Consider the following 15,779-nt stretch of genomic DNA (forward strand, 5'->3'; position numbering starts at 1 on the left):
TTCCTATTGTGGCCCGCCCCTATCAGTATATGAGCCTGATTGGCCATGCAGCCATTAGGTATTAACCAATGACGCACAGAATTAGACCTATAAAGGACCCCTAAACAGGTGTCCCAGATATCGCCTGAAGAAGTTTACTTTGTTAAACGAAACGCGTCGCGACTGTTGTGGCTGGCGGTTTTACTACCCACCACCAGTACACACTCAAGTGTACCGTTCCTGCTTATTTCCGATCGTTTCTATGCTATCAAAAACAGACAGGCATCCTAAGGACACCTATTGAAGGCCCCGGTTCCTGCACATGTGTGCTACACTCTGCACCACGCTACCACACGTGGAGGACAGGAGAGTGAACAGAGACAGCCCCAGCGCGCGGGTCTGATCTCTCAGAACTGAGATTACCCTTCATACTTCCTATGTGATGCCCTACTCCTGTGATAGACACCAGAATCGGGGATTATTAAAGAAATTTTATATGTAAGTTACTAATTTTATTATTTGTTGCTAATACAATATCTATCTCTCATCTTGGTGCGCTTTTGTGTTTTTTCTTGTTTTACATTTCTGATGAAGAAAGGACATACAGCTGTGGCCGCCTTTATCCTAATGCGGCCGTAGCCGCATCGCTCTGATAACCGCGGCCAGATGCGGTATGTTTTGTTTTTTTCCAGAGCGGATTGCAATATGTTAGCGATATATTAGCGCTCGGATTTTTAGCGCTGGATGCAATACCATCTAAAAACTAAGGCGGGCGATCGCGAGCTAATAGCTCTTCAAGTCTAATAGCAATTCAACCTACAGTACAGCCGTACATTTTCTGAAAGTCTGTGTGTACGCGCACAGTAATTGTAAATTGGAAGATTTATACAGTATTACAAAAATATAACGTTGCGTCTTCTTCGACTATAAAATTATCACATTTCTATATGTATTATTTAGTAATCAATACTTTCATTTCTTCTCATACTGTTTTTATATTATGCGCATGCGTGTACTGTACAGTATGTCTCATTTGAACATTGTTGAAACGCATAGGCGTGTTACAGTATCACATTTCGGCGCATTAAACATTATTATGACGTTTTGAAAATATTTATTTGAACTGATAATCCATTATACAGCGCTCTCCCCCTCGCCCCCGCACACACACAAGGCTCAAGGATTTAAACTTCTTATCTACACCTCTCCAAACACCATTCATTTGTAATGGATGGCTTTCTGGCTTGAATCTTCCCGAGCTTGCCTTACATTCCTGCGCATGGGACCTTGTTGATTATTAATTCGCATGCGTGTATAACTTCCCATTCAATTAGAAGTTCAAGTCTGAAAAGAAAAAAAAATGTTTTCATTGTTTTTTTTTTTTCGTTTATTGACATTGGCTTGCATACTTGCATAGAATCACTCAGAACTGTTGCTTTTTAATGTGACACTAGACATGCTTTATGATGTGTGTGGCATTGTACTGTGATTTTTATTTGGGGCTGTGGGATCAAAACATTATGCTGACCTGCTGAATATATGTCTTTGAACTACAGGTACTGTAATCCTTCATACAGCTTTCCCCCCCATCCCCCCCGCACACACACAAGGCTCAAACATTTCAACTTCTTATCGACACCTCTCACAAACCATTCATTTTCAAATGGTTGGCTTTGTCTTCCCGAGCCTGCTCTCACAGTTCTGCTTCTGCGTGTAATTCTCTTTGGGACCTGGGACCTTGTTGATGATTATTAATGCGCATGCATGTATAACTTCCCATTCAATTAGAAGTTCTATAGTGGTCTGAAAATAAAAGTATTTTTTTTTGTTTTTGTTTTTTCTTTTCTCGACATGTGATGTGCCTGCATAACAATTATTGCTATTCTGAGAATCAAGTTTTACAAATATATATTTTTTTCGGTTATCGACATGGGCTTGCATAGCAATTCTGGATATTATGACAATCAAGTTTTACTAATATATATTTTTTTCGTTTATCGACATGGGCTTGCATAGCAATTCTGGATATTATGAGAATCACTCATTACTGTTGCTTTTTAATGCAGCACTAAACATGCTTTATGATGTGGGTGGTATAGTACTGTGATTTTTATTTGGGGGTGTGGGGATCAAAACATTATGGTGACCTGTTGAAAATATATGTCTTTGAACTACAGGTACTGTAATCCTTCATACAGCTTCCCCCCCTCCCCCCTCTCCCCCCCCCCGCACACACACAAGGCTCAAGGATTTCAACTTCTTATCGACACCTCTCACAAACCATGAGAATGACTCATCCATCAACCCCCCCCCAAACCTTTGAGGCTTTGGTTACGGTAACGCAGGCGCACATGTGATAATCCCTTCCCGAATTTAATATGTTAATCTGATTAGCCCTTCTGGGCCCTTCAACCACCCGCCAGGGGAGGGTGGGTGTTTCAATGATTATGATTATCGTGAATGTAAATAAATATTTATTTTATTTTATCAGGAATAAAATATACAAATAATCATGAATAATACAAATTTCAGTCTTTATCTTCTTTGTACTGTAGTTCTTCTGTCAGTTGAAAATTTAGGGCCGGTGGATAATCATGGAAGAATGAAAAATACAAATAACCATGAATCATGCAAATTTATAATAATACAAACAGAAATACAAATATTTAGTTTTTCTCTTCTTCGTCATGGCCACGTTGCATTCTGTAGTTCATTGAGAGAGGACGGGGAGTTGTGTAAATCATGGCTGTAGATACACTATACACACAGTTTACACATGCTACCCCCTCCCCCCACCCATCCTTTTTAAGTGCAAATCTCTCTGAAAAGGAAAGAAAAAAATGAATGCAGTTAAGTGCATTTAATGGCATTGTGTACAGTATACTTTAACTACTCCATATTGGACTATGCAGTTACTACTGTCAAACTGCTGTATATTGGAACTCATTATACATTATAACTACTGTATAACTACTGTAAAATAAATTGGAACAAGATTGGTAGTGCAGCTCTCTCTGAAAAGAAATAATGAGTGCAGTTAAGTGCATGCTGTATACTGTAAAAAAATCTGTGCCATACTTACCTATATCATACTGTACTTGGTGTGCCTGTACTTACCATACTACAGTACTGTACCATACTACCTTCCTCATGCATGCCCATTACACTCTATGACAATGGGCAACACAGTCGCAATATGGTCAATATATTTATTACATCGTTCCACGGTGAGTACATCGTTCCAAAAACTCAGTATGCCATTCGCCAACTCATCCTTTTTTGAAGGTTTCACCACTTTTCAGATATGATCCTTCAGCTGATGCCAGACCATTTCGATAGGATAGAAGTCTGGCGATCTGTCATTGGAGGGGCGAAAAAAGGAGAATTAGTTAAAGAGATTCACAGTAAACAGTGGGAAAAAATGAGACACGGTTATCGTACTTACTGCGCTGGCGTCTTTACCCAGTTGATACCGCAGGCAAGAATATGCGCAGTTGACGCGGTATGCTTTGGATCGTTGTCCTGGTAGAAATGTTGACCATCTGGGCATTCGCGTGTGATGTATTCCACAGTCTCAGGCGCTATTTTCGCTTGGAAAAAAACTTTATTCATGATTCCTGTAACAAGAAAAGAAAAGTGCTCAAAATAATGCACACTACAGTTGTACAGTACAGTGCATAAGGCTACAGCATGTGACTTTGTGCATTATTTTACCATCAAAGATGACGATACATCCTGGTCCACGCCTAGAGATGGCACCCAACACATGCATCTTCACTGGGTGTTTTGGACGTGGCTTCATAGATATGCGTCCTTTTTTGTGGAATGCAAAGGTGGCAAATCTCCCCAGCGATACAGTAGACTCGTCAGTAAAGATGCAATCCTGAAAAGTTTTACCACTGTCAATCCATGCCTGTGCCTGGACCACTCTCTTGATCTTGTTGACATCCCTTATCATAGGGTACGCTCTAAAATGACAAGGAATAATTTTATAGGTACAGTACAATTTCTTAAACCACACTTTTACCTCCTGTACTGTCCAGTACTAAGCTCACACATCCATATTTCCATCCAATTCTGCGTCTCATCTTCTTGATGCTGGTCTCTGATACGGTTAGATTGAGATTTTTATGCAGAGTGTCTTTGGCCCTTAAGGCACTCTTCTCATCATTCTCTTCACTTATTTGGTCAACCAGATGAGTTGTCTCCCTACAGTAAAAAGGAAAAACAACTATACATTACAGTAAGAGACAGGGGGTGCCCAATGCTACATCCCATTGACAAAACATATATGATGAAAAGTATAAAGTAAAATACTTCAATAATAATAATATTAAATATTTGGTTATTTAGTTAACCCTTTGGCCAAAGCGTCATAAGCCTGCATACCAACGTCAAGGTATAACCAAATTAATGCAGGTCCTACACTACACTACCCTGTGAACCCTTCCTTTTACCTCTGTAAGAGGGGAAAAACCATTATAGGTCTTGTTCCTGCAGCAAATGAAATGACCTCCCAAGTTAAAAAGGTGAAGGAGGAGGAGTGAGATCTGGGGGGAGGTGCCACAGCCTCCAATTGACTGCTACCAGTCAGACATTGATTAACACACATTCCCAGCTAGCTCAAACTCCCACACCCACCACATGATGAATATATATTTATATCAACCAGAGAGCTACTGAGCGTGGCAATTGTATACAACAAGAGACAGGGGTGCCCAATGCTACATCCCATTACAAAACATATATGATGAAAAGTATAAAGTAAAATACTTCAATAATAATAATATTAAATACTTGGTTATTTAGTTAACCCTTTGGCCAAAGCGTCATAAGTCTGCATACCAACGTCAAGGTATAACCAAATTAATGCAGGTCCTACACTACACTACACTGTGAACCCTTCCTTTTACCTCTGTTAGAGGGGAAGAACCATTATAGGTCTTGTTAATGTTCCAAGTATTTAATATTATTATTATTGAAGTATTTTACTTTATACATTTTATCATTTATGTTTTGTCAATGGGATGTAGCATTGGGCACCCCCTGTCTCTTGTTGTATACAATTGCCACGCTCAGTAGCTCTCTGGTTGACATAAATATATATTCATCATGTGGTGGGTGTGGGAGTTTGAGCTAGCTGGGAATGTGTGTTATACGGTACAGTAGGCCACAAGTACAGTACATCATTTATGCTCATGCCTACAGTATGGCTAAATATATATAATACTGTATAATGTAGTTATATAAATATACAGCGATATAAGTAATAATAGATATATATATACCTGTATACAGTAAAATAGGCATATAAATATACAACGATAACAATTATAATAGATATACTGTATACTGTATATAATATATTTATATAAATATACTGGTACTTTAGGTGTGTGTGTCATACTGTTTACAGTGTACTGAAATGGGGGGTTGTGAGTGCGTGATTCAGCGGTGTGCAAACTGGGGGGCGTGACCCCCAGGGGGGGCACGTGACTGCCGGCGGGGGGGCGCGGGGTTTACAGAGGCCCCGCGCGCTTCCCGAAGGCACTTAAATTAAGTGCTGGGGGAGCTGCAGGGCCTCTGTAAACCTTTACTTACCTAGGCTCCGGCGGCTTCCTTCCTGAGTTGCCATGGCAACGCGGCGGCAAAACGACGCCGCGAGGTCATGTGACGTCACATTGCTATGGCAACGTGACGTCATGACGCCGGAGCGCAGGTAAGTGGGGTGGAGTTCCTGCCCCTGTATGTCGGCCGCAGTAGCAGAAGGGTGGCATGGATGGGATGGATGGGACCTTCAACCTTCCATCACCAAGCGCACCCCCTCCATCAGAAGAATATGTGTTCATGTATGCCGTTGACGAGGATGACATGACAACCCCGTCAAGGTCACGCCAGGAGACAAGGCGACTAAGACAGGAGGAGGAAAGCATCCTCGCAGACCACCTACCTTCGCCCGCCGCAACAAGCACACCCGCTCCCAGAAGCACACCTGCTCCCAGAAGCACACCCGCTCCCAGAAGCACACCCACACACGCTTGCATTGAGACGGTGCCCGACATCATCTTGCGCGAGCTGTCCCAGCCACTCAAGGAGAAGTATAGGTTTGCAAGTGGTGGTGTAGCCCACAAAACATGCCATGTACATTTTCAAGCACCACGTGACCTACGAGGTGTACTGCGGATGGGCCCACAATGTAAATTACGAAGGGAATCGCATCAAAAGGGATCTTCCTGAAAATTTAAGAAAGACTATTGTGGAGGAATTGCGGCGCTATTATTCCATTACAGATCATTTGATGAAAATCGTGAGAGACTCCATCAATGGCATTTTACGGCACACAAGGCATCGTCCCTGGAAGGACTACTGGGGACCGAACTCGCTGCGTGATTCATTTTTGACTTGTTGATTGTTTTAAATTGTATTCCTAAATAAATGTTTTTACTTGCACCATACACCTGTAAATGTTTTGACTTGCTGTACTTCAATAAAAAATGTTGTTTGTTTTAAATTGCATTCCTAAATAAATGTTTTTACTTGCACCATACACCTGTAAATGTTTTGACATGCTGTACTTCAATAAAAAAAATGTTGTTTGTTTTAAATTTCATTCATTAATAAATGTTTTTACCTACAGTACTCCATAAATGTTTTTTGACTTACTCCACCAATAAAAAATATGTTGATTGTTTTAAATTGTTTCATTGTGTATCCTTTTATGACAAAATACAGGGGCTTATGCAGAGAGCAACGCGAGTTACAGGGAAAACGGCAATAAAATAGCCACAGAATTGGCGTTACTTATGGGCGTATGCAGAAAACGGCTTTACCTTGTTTTTGCAGATGGTAGCAAAATTGCCAAGTATTTCTGGCGACCTGGAACACGCCATATTATAGGGCAGAATGGCGCTTTCCAGCGCTTCGATGCTACTGGCATACCACCCTATCTGAACATGGCGAATTTACCGTTCTTGCCACGTGTTTGGCTAATTTTAAAGTAAACAAACCTGCTGTGGCGGATTTTGTGAATCTCGCCATGTTCTCTGCAGGACAAGCTTATCTGGCGCCAAAAGATGGCGCTATTTCCCTTCTCTATCCTCTCTGCATAAGCCCCACAGTGTTTCTAGAACATACTGTACAGTACAGTTCCATGAGGCATACTGTACAGTAATGTACTGTATACTGTAGGCATGCGCATTACATCAAAACAGTATTAAAACAATACATACTGTACTGTACGGGTATAGAATATACACGGTAATACTGTAGAATAAATGCATACTTTTTATTTTTGGGGTTTATTATACAGTACAGTATGTAAAAAAGTATTGTATACTGTATGAAAAAAAGAGAATACTGTTTCAGGTTTTCTATAAAGCTCACAGTTATTCTATCCTAATCAATAAAAATTGCACTGCCACTAAATTGTTGCCTCCGGATTCAGCAATGTGCAGATTCACCAATCTATCGAAATCCCTCCATTTGATGTTCTCCGCCTGATGACAAAGTTTCTTTTCTGAGGAAAAATAAAAGTATTACTGTAATGGTTGGTTCAAATTAGTCAGTCCCCACAGTCCCCTCGGCCAGTCCCAATAATAATTTTCTCGGGGGGCATCTCTTGTTCACATACACGCATGTGCTTAGATGTGATGACACGCATATGCGTTTCAACAAGATTCCAATGCGCATGCGCCTAGCTGTCCACCAATTGTTCAGTATCTATTGTAGAAGCTGCTCAGCCAATGATATTGCTGGACTTCATTTTCGCGAATTGTGACTAAAATAATAGAACTACTGTGAATAACCATAAGCAAAGCGATTGATTACAGGAGAATCACTTGACTGTGCATTGATATTGATATGTTAAAAAAAGAATAAAATACGGCAGCTGTACTCGCCATAGACTTTGCCAATCTGATGGCGCCGAGCCACTGCCAGTCCCGTATTCTTGATTATACACGTAGTTGACAGGTGACAGCGCGCCTGCTTCACCTGTAGCTGACAGCTGATGAGGCTGGAAATCGTTTTGATACATGCAATCTTGCTGGTATCTGTACGTGAAATTCTGCTCAGGCTGCAGGTATCCAGGTGGGAACAGACAGCAAGGGTTGCCGGTCACCAACTTTTCACTGACAGTCGGACCGTTATTCGAAGGCGGTGCTGTCACTGGCGCATTGCTTGCCTGAGACTGATGATTCTTAGTTGGTTTTACCATGACCTTTCGCCTTGTGAAGGCTCCATGATCAAAGATACTGGAAAATTCAGCCGCAACACACCAATACCTTCCTCTAACACTGGGATCAAGACGAAAAAAAAACACGGATCGATAGATAACTTTTTCCTTATTGCACGCTTCCACACACATCTGGTGAAAATTTGTAAAAGTCATAATTTTCGATAAAATATTGATAAATTTGACCAACTGTGGCCATCTTATCATCTGCTGCACTAATTGCTGACCATATTAAATAAGAGTACGGGTTTTTTGAACACGGACTGCAGTGGTGTACTCATCTCTCGACCTCTCTTGACAATAGAATTGAACACCAGACACTTTGCATTAAGTTTTTAATATGAAACGCCTAAATAGATACAGTGTTGTAACTTCTTCAGTACAAAGGTCAATTCACAATGGACCACTGGTATTTTTTAAACACCTGCAAGTCGACACATTACTGAAGCGCATGTACAGTACAGTACTGTACGTTAGAATTCATTACAATTCATGAATATCTGCCACCTGGCGGATACACGAAGAATTGCAACAAATAAAATCCGAACCATTATCATTAAACAGATCAAGCGCGGGTGAGCGCAGGTGACGGCCGGCATGAATGCGGCATGAATGAGGCATGAACGTGGCCAAGCACGTGGCATTCTGAAAATGTCACCGGAAAATAACCGAGATGTGTTAAAATAAAAGCGGCCGCGGCTGTACATATTTTGTTATAGCAGTTTGTTATAATGTATATAATTGTCACTTGCATATGTTAATATTTCAGCAAAACATTTTCTTTATATAAAACACAGAGTACATCATGTTAAACAAAATAGATTTAATGATATACTTTCATGTCTGTAAATTTTTACAGATGTCTTCAATTATGATTAGTTTAATATTAATGACAAATAATAAACACATAATTTTAACGCATATACAACCCAAAAATTAACATAACATTTGTACATGCTCAACATTGTCCTCTCATGCACACATGTTACACATGTTATTACATGTTTTTATCCAAACTCTTTGAGCTTAACATACCTTAGCCAGATGTGTTTGTACACACAGAAGAACTTGGGCAAAGAAGTTGGGTACAGGCATCTCTATCATTAGTTGATAATATTTGTAAAATGTCATTGTAATAAACATGAATGAATGTATATATTCATGTTAACATATACATTGTTGCTTACCTGAAAAATAGGTGTTTATCACATTCAGACGTGTCTTCACCCCACTGGCTGTTTGCTTATGATCCCCTGGAGCATGGACTGGAGGCTCCTTCTCCAGACCCTCCCATATGTCGCCTTGAAGATTATGATGCAGTGCAATATTGTGCAGAATGCAGCAACAAATCACTATGTCAGACACCTTTTTAGGCCTGTACTGTAGGGCACCACTTGAGTGATCCAGACATCTAAACGTACTTTTCAACAGTCCAAATGTCCTCTCTATAACTGACCTAGTGGATATGTGTGCCGCGTGGAGTACAGCAGTGCACACGAAAACGGCACTGTGATGCCTTAAAATAACGTCCGCGGCATCTGTATATTTAAATGAGATATTTATACTGTATATATATTTTAAATTACATTAGTACTTTATGTACAGCTACACACAAAGGGAACTCCCTCACCGCCACAATATAAACCACGTTGAGGTGCTTACTAGGTAGATAATTGATGTGTACAGAAGAAAAGGAAACCTAGTATATCAGCACTCTATCAAGCTAAATGTTGTTTTATTAAAATACTTTATTGATGAACAATGAATAAAAAAAATGGGCTTTAAAATAAGAAAATGTGTCAAACAGCACGTGACTGTGGTCATTCGTAACTTAACTAAAGGTAGTTAAGTAGTATATACATATGGAGATCCTTGATAGATATTTAGAATCTGGTGCTATATATATAGCCTCCTATAGATATGGAGATACGTCCGTAATGTACCCACCACACAGAATGTCAGTCCTAATGTACATGTATATTCTCAGAGCGTGTATTGATAAGCGCTCTGAATCAATGGTGACATATATGTGGTGTATATGTATAACATCTAAGCAAGGCAAAGTAGATATCTGTATGTGACTATCTGTTGACGTGTGACTGATGTATTAGTCCCATTCAAACACTAGAAGCAGCCTACCATAAGGGTAATACCTAAGGAGTCGCTCCATGAGTATAGCCCCTAGAGCCTAATAAGGCAAAGGTCTGCAAGTATAAGATCAATATAATGATTAATGTAGACACCTTCTTGGGGTACCTTGAGCAATGCCTTATTAGACAAAAATGTAGCTTAGCTATGGGACTAATGAAGGGAATATTGATGCATCCTTAATAAAGTCACAGACAGCTGCTCATGTTTATCCTCTGCACTATATATATATATATATATATATATATATATATATATATATATATATATATATATATTTATTTATTTATATTTATATTGGCTGCAGTGGTACACGGAGTGTATATCATTCACCCACAAAGACCCCTCTGTATGGGGAGATGTTGCTTGGGGAATGTACTCACCCCAACATATGCGCAGCCAAAACTGTGCGGGAGGTATGAACAGATACTGGTATGAATCTTTAACATGCGGTGGATATAGTTGCAAAGGTAATTATAGTATATACCAGCACCCATATACACCCACCTTGTCAGGGAAGTGTTGAAGGGTAATATGCAAGAGAAGCACACACAGATGGCTGATCCGTGAGGCTATTCATGGACAGAGATCCTTAAGTAAGGGGGGGGGGGTATAACCCCTTTAAGCCCCGTTAAACCAAGTAGCACATAGATGTAAAATTATCCAATAGAGCTCCCTTAATAAGGTAATGGTATCAATCGGTATGGACTAATAGTGCTAAGGGTTACTCTAAGGATCAGAAAAAAACAGCCGACAACTAGACTAGTGCTTCTAACAGACCGGCATAGAACAGCTGATTCAGGCAAAGCCACGGTGACAGGCAGATAATGTGCTGAGGTTCAATGTAAACCGATAGCCCACACGGGCCCGCTGATCAGCAGGTAGGTAAGATCATACATTAAAAACAGATAGAACACACATTGCAAATATCTGACAATGCATTGTCCCCTATATCAGCGCTGATCATTGGTATATCAGCGCTGATATGCTCGAGGACAAGCCTAACTATATGGTGGATATAAACACGGTCCCTATCATCAGAGAGATCCTACAGTGTTATATGAACACGTAGGAGCAGAGTTTCAACCGCACGCGGGGCACTTTGAATACCGCAGCTTAGAGCAGTGTCAATAATTGCTGATTTCAAATTAAATGCTTCCCACGTGTTGGAGTAGGTAAGTTGCCACATATATATCACCATTGATTCAGAGCGCTTATCAATACACGCTCTGAGAATATACATGTACATTAGGACTGACATTCTGTGTGGTGGGTACATCACAGACATATCTCCATATTTATAGGAGGCTATATATATAGCACCAGATCCTAAATATCTATCAAGGATCTCCATATGTATATACTACTTAACTACCTTTAGTTAAGTTACGAATGACCACAGTCACGTGCTGTTTGACACTTTTTCTTATTTTAAAGCCCATTTTTTATTCATTGTTCATCAATAAAGTATTTTAATAAAACAACTATACATTTAGCTTGATAGAGTGCTGATATACTAGGTTTCCTTTTCTTCTGTACTTTATGTACAGTACTACTGTAAGTGCAATTAATTTAAAGAATTCATTGTTTTATTTGCACAAGCTAATCAAGTTAAAATGAAAAATACAAAAATACAAAATTGACTTCTTCCAAATTGACAATCTTCTTTTATTTTTCTTCTTCGAACTGGCTGGCTGGCTCTTCTTGGACGTTGGTCTGTAAAGAAATAGACAACATTAAATATTAATAATCGCACCTTACATTATCAACCCCTGCATTTTTTTGGGTTTGGGAAAAAAGGACATGGCATGCATGGATTTAAGCACAGTAGAGTACTGTACATAACCTGGCTGTATTGCTGAATGAGTTTCCTGCACTTTGACTTCGCCCGGCTCCAAACATGCAAAACAGAAATTAAATAATAATTAGACACTGACTACATTTATGCAATTCAATTTATTCTCTCCTTATTTAGAGGGAAAAAAAGATTTTTTTTCTTTTGGTTTGAATATTTTTTTTACAAGTTAAATGTTCCATGGGTGGTGTAACCACCGTGCCGCTAATCCCTGTAATGCAGGGGGCCTAAGAGCACAGGGGTGGGCCTTGCCAGCTGGAGCTGGAATTTGGGCTCGACGGGGGCCAGAGGTCATGCCCAATATCCATGCTGGCTGGGGCCTCTGCTTGATGGGGTGGTGGGGCCCTCACTGCACACAGCCAATTCCTCCTCCCCCTGCCTGTCTCCTCACGCAGAAGTTGGCCAAAATTTCTGCCCACCTGGCTGAAAACTCACTGTAGTCTGCAGCAGCTCTCACACAGACAGCACTGGAGCAGCCCGACCAACCCCCCCCCCACATAAAGTTCATAGAGGGGGAGGGGGGAGTGTTTTGTAGGGAATTGTGTATGTGGGAGGGTGGAATGGAGTCTGTGTGGGGAGGGGAGAATTAAGTGTGTGTGTGTGTGTGTGTGTGTGTGTGTGTGTGTGTGTGTGTGTGTGTGTGTGTGTGTGTGTGTGTGTGTGTGTGTGTGTGTGTGTGTGTGTGTTGGGGGGATTTACCATGTGTAAAGTACAGTATGTGTGTGTGTAGAGAAATTGAGTGTGTGTATGGGGGGGGCGAGGGGGATTGAGTGTATTTGTGTGTGGGAGGGGAGTGAGTGGTGGGGAGAGAAACTACATGTATTTTGTGTTTTCTTATTTACAGTAGGTGGTCCTTTAAAGATTGTTTGCAGAGGGTTCCCCAAAAATGTAGTTACGACACTGCTTACTGTGTAACTCTCTCTTTGTCTCCACTGTTTGTCTTTACTTACTGTATGTTGCGCTGCTGTCCTGGGCCGGCGCCGGTGATTAATCCCCTGATGTATCGTAGCTCTCTTGGGCTTCCGTACACTAGAAGCGATGCCTTCTGACCCAATATTTGTGTATCTGCCTCACTATAAAGTAGAAGTGTGAATGACACTGTGTTAGCTGCTTGACAAAGAGCCATGTAGGCTCAAAACGTCACCCATTTATGATTTTTTGTTATATTGTGTAGCCTGATCCCCCTTGGTCCCTTACCGTCCGGTGTGGCTGCAGCTGGTAGCGGAGGCTGGGGTGATTGCTGGCGGGGTGGCAGGGGGCATGTGCGAGTGCTGATGGTGGGCTGTATGCACACCCCGTGCAGCTGCGGGAGGATGTGGTGCCGTTGAGTGCTGCTGGAGCTCCAGGGCAGTCCAGGGATACAGGTGGTGGCCATCTTGCTCTTTGTGCATGCGCGATAGAGCCTTTAGCATGTGCAGTAAGTATTGTGGCGGCCATTGGTTAGAGAGGCTCTGCAAGGGAACTACAGTTCTCAGAAGCCTTAGGGGCTGCAGATCACGTGGCGCATAACAGCCAATAGGGTTTGAAGATTCCCCTGCACTGTACGGATAAATTTGTCCTATTTTGTCCTCCTTAGGCCCCAGGTAGACCCTAGTCCCCAATTAGCTTGTGGGTGCTACAGGACAGGCCCATCAGATAGGGACATTGCCCCTGTAGTTGTGTAGTGTCAGGAACAAAGCAAGACACCATGCAGTATTTGTGGCCTGTGTCTGGGACCAGACCCCCACCGCAAGATACAGAGAAAATCTTCATGATGGGACACTCCAGTGGGTGTCCACCCCACGCAGATGCCGACGCCATCGCGGACGACGACGACTACGTGGGAACTCACTGATCCCTTCTACAGCCAGCAGTACCCGGGTGCTAGAGCACCTGGGAGGTATAACATTCATCAAGTGCACCAATGGTTCACACACGGTCTTTGGGTAGCGCTACCGCACACTTGAGGTGGGTTGTGGCTCCTGTGGACACTGGGTGGTTAGGTGCCCAGGGCACCTCAGTACTTTGGGGGAAACCTCACCAGGGTGTGCACACTGTGGTTGGACAGTGGGGTACGGTGCGGGTACGGCCATGCGAGGCCTGTAATAATACTGTGGTTACAATGTACATGTTCAGTAAACTGTTATATATATATATATACTGCGTTTGAATTTATTGCATTGGGTCCTGTGAAGGGGTTATCCGGCGCTGCAAGGATCCCTTACAGGTGGAGGCGCTGTCACCGGAATTAATCAGGTACACCTCAGGCTCCCTGCAGCGGAGGATCAGGCCTCCTTTGAGCCATCAGGTTAAACGTAGTCATCCTAGACACAGGGGAAAAGGGGACTACAATTGGATGAATTAAACTGCCTTTTTATTTAATATTTGGTCAGTTCTGTGGAATATATATATATATATATACACACACACACACACACACACACACACACACACACACACACACACACACACACACACACACGTATATTCTTTCTTGGACATAATCAGACACTAACTAGATGCCTTACACAATACTCAGTGGAAGGAAAAATACAAATACTGTGTCTCAGAGGAAATTGTGGTTAGTCTAAATGTCTAGTCATATATAAGTGAACTGAGATTTAGTGAGTTATAGTAAAATTAAGCAATTTGCTCCATAATACCATGACAAAAATGCTATTTTTCCTCTACATGTGCTTGCAGCAAATGTATAAAACCTTACTGACACAGTTAAACTAGATGGACTGAAATAATGTTTTTTTTAAAAGCACTTCTTATTGTTATTATAATAATAATAATAATTATATAAAAAAAACATTTTCAAACAGTTTACATAGAGAATTACAATGGGTGTGTGAAAACAACAACAATAAAATTACACTATTAGTTTACACTTGAACAGTATTAAGGTGAAACCTGCTTCATGGACCTTACTATCTAAGTGGGACAGAAGCATCCTTAGATACATCCTAATATAATATTGATACAAGGCCTCAGTATACTCACAACCATGTTGGAAGTGGACACATCATACAATTACCTTTGAAATTAAAATGTTATGATTTTTTTTCTAGGCTGCTTCTAAACAGCATATTGGGAGTGCTAATATGTATTTTCTAAGACTAGGAGTATAGATATCATCTTACTTACATCTTCAGATTTATTCAAAGCTATGGGCTCAGTTCTATTGCAGTGAACAGACGTCAGAGGCTTCCTTGTCATTTAGCAGTGACATACGACTAATGAATCAGTGATCAAAGGTAAGACATTAGCCTGTCACTCATTCAATAAGAAAAAAGGTATTCAGGTGCAAAATCTTAGCTCTGGGACATGTGTGCCATACCTGCCTGCAACATCTTCAACAAATAGTTAAGAGATCTGGTCACATTTCATAAAGTCTTGAGAAGAGAGATACATGTACTGTCTAAACATGTTCATATAAGAATTTTCTATACAAGTTCATTTTTTTCTTTCTACAGCAGTTCTAAAAAAATGGCAATGCTTTAGAGCTGTATTTGTTAAGTGCATTTTGGAGTATACCACTTTTGGACAAAACTATTTCAATTGTTAGCATAATTCTATATA

Source organism: Ascaphus truei, chromosome 4 (assembly GCF_040206685.1).
Source record: "Ascaphus truei isolate aAscTru1 chromosome 4, aAscTru1.hap1, whole genome shotgun sequence".
NCBI classification, from domain to species: Eukaryota; Metazoa; Chordata; class Amphibia; order Anura; family Ascaphidae; genus Ascaphus; species Ascaphus truei.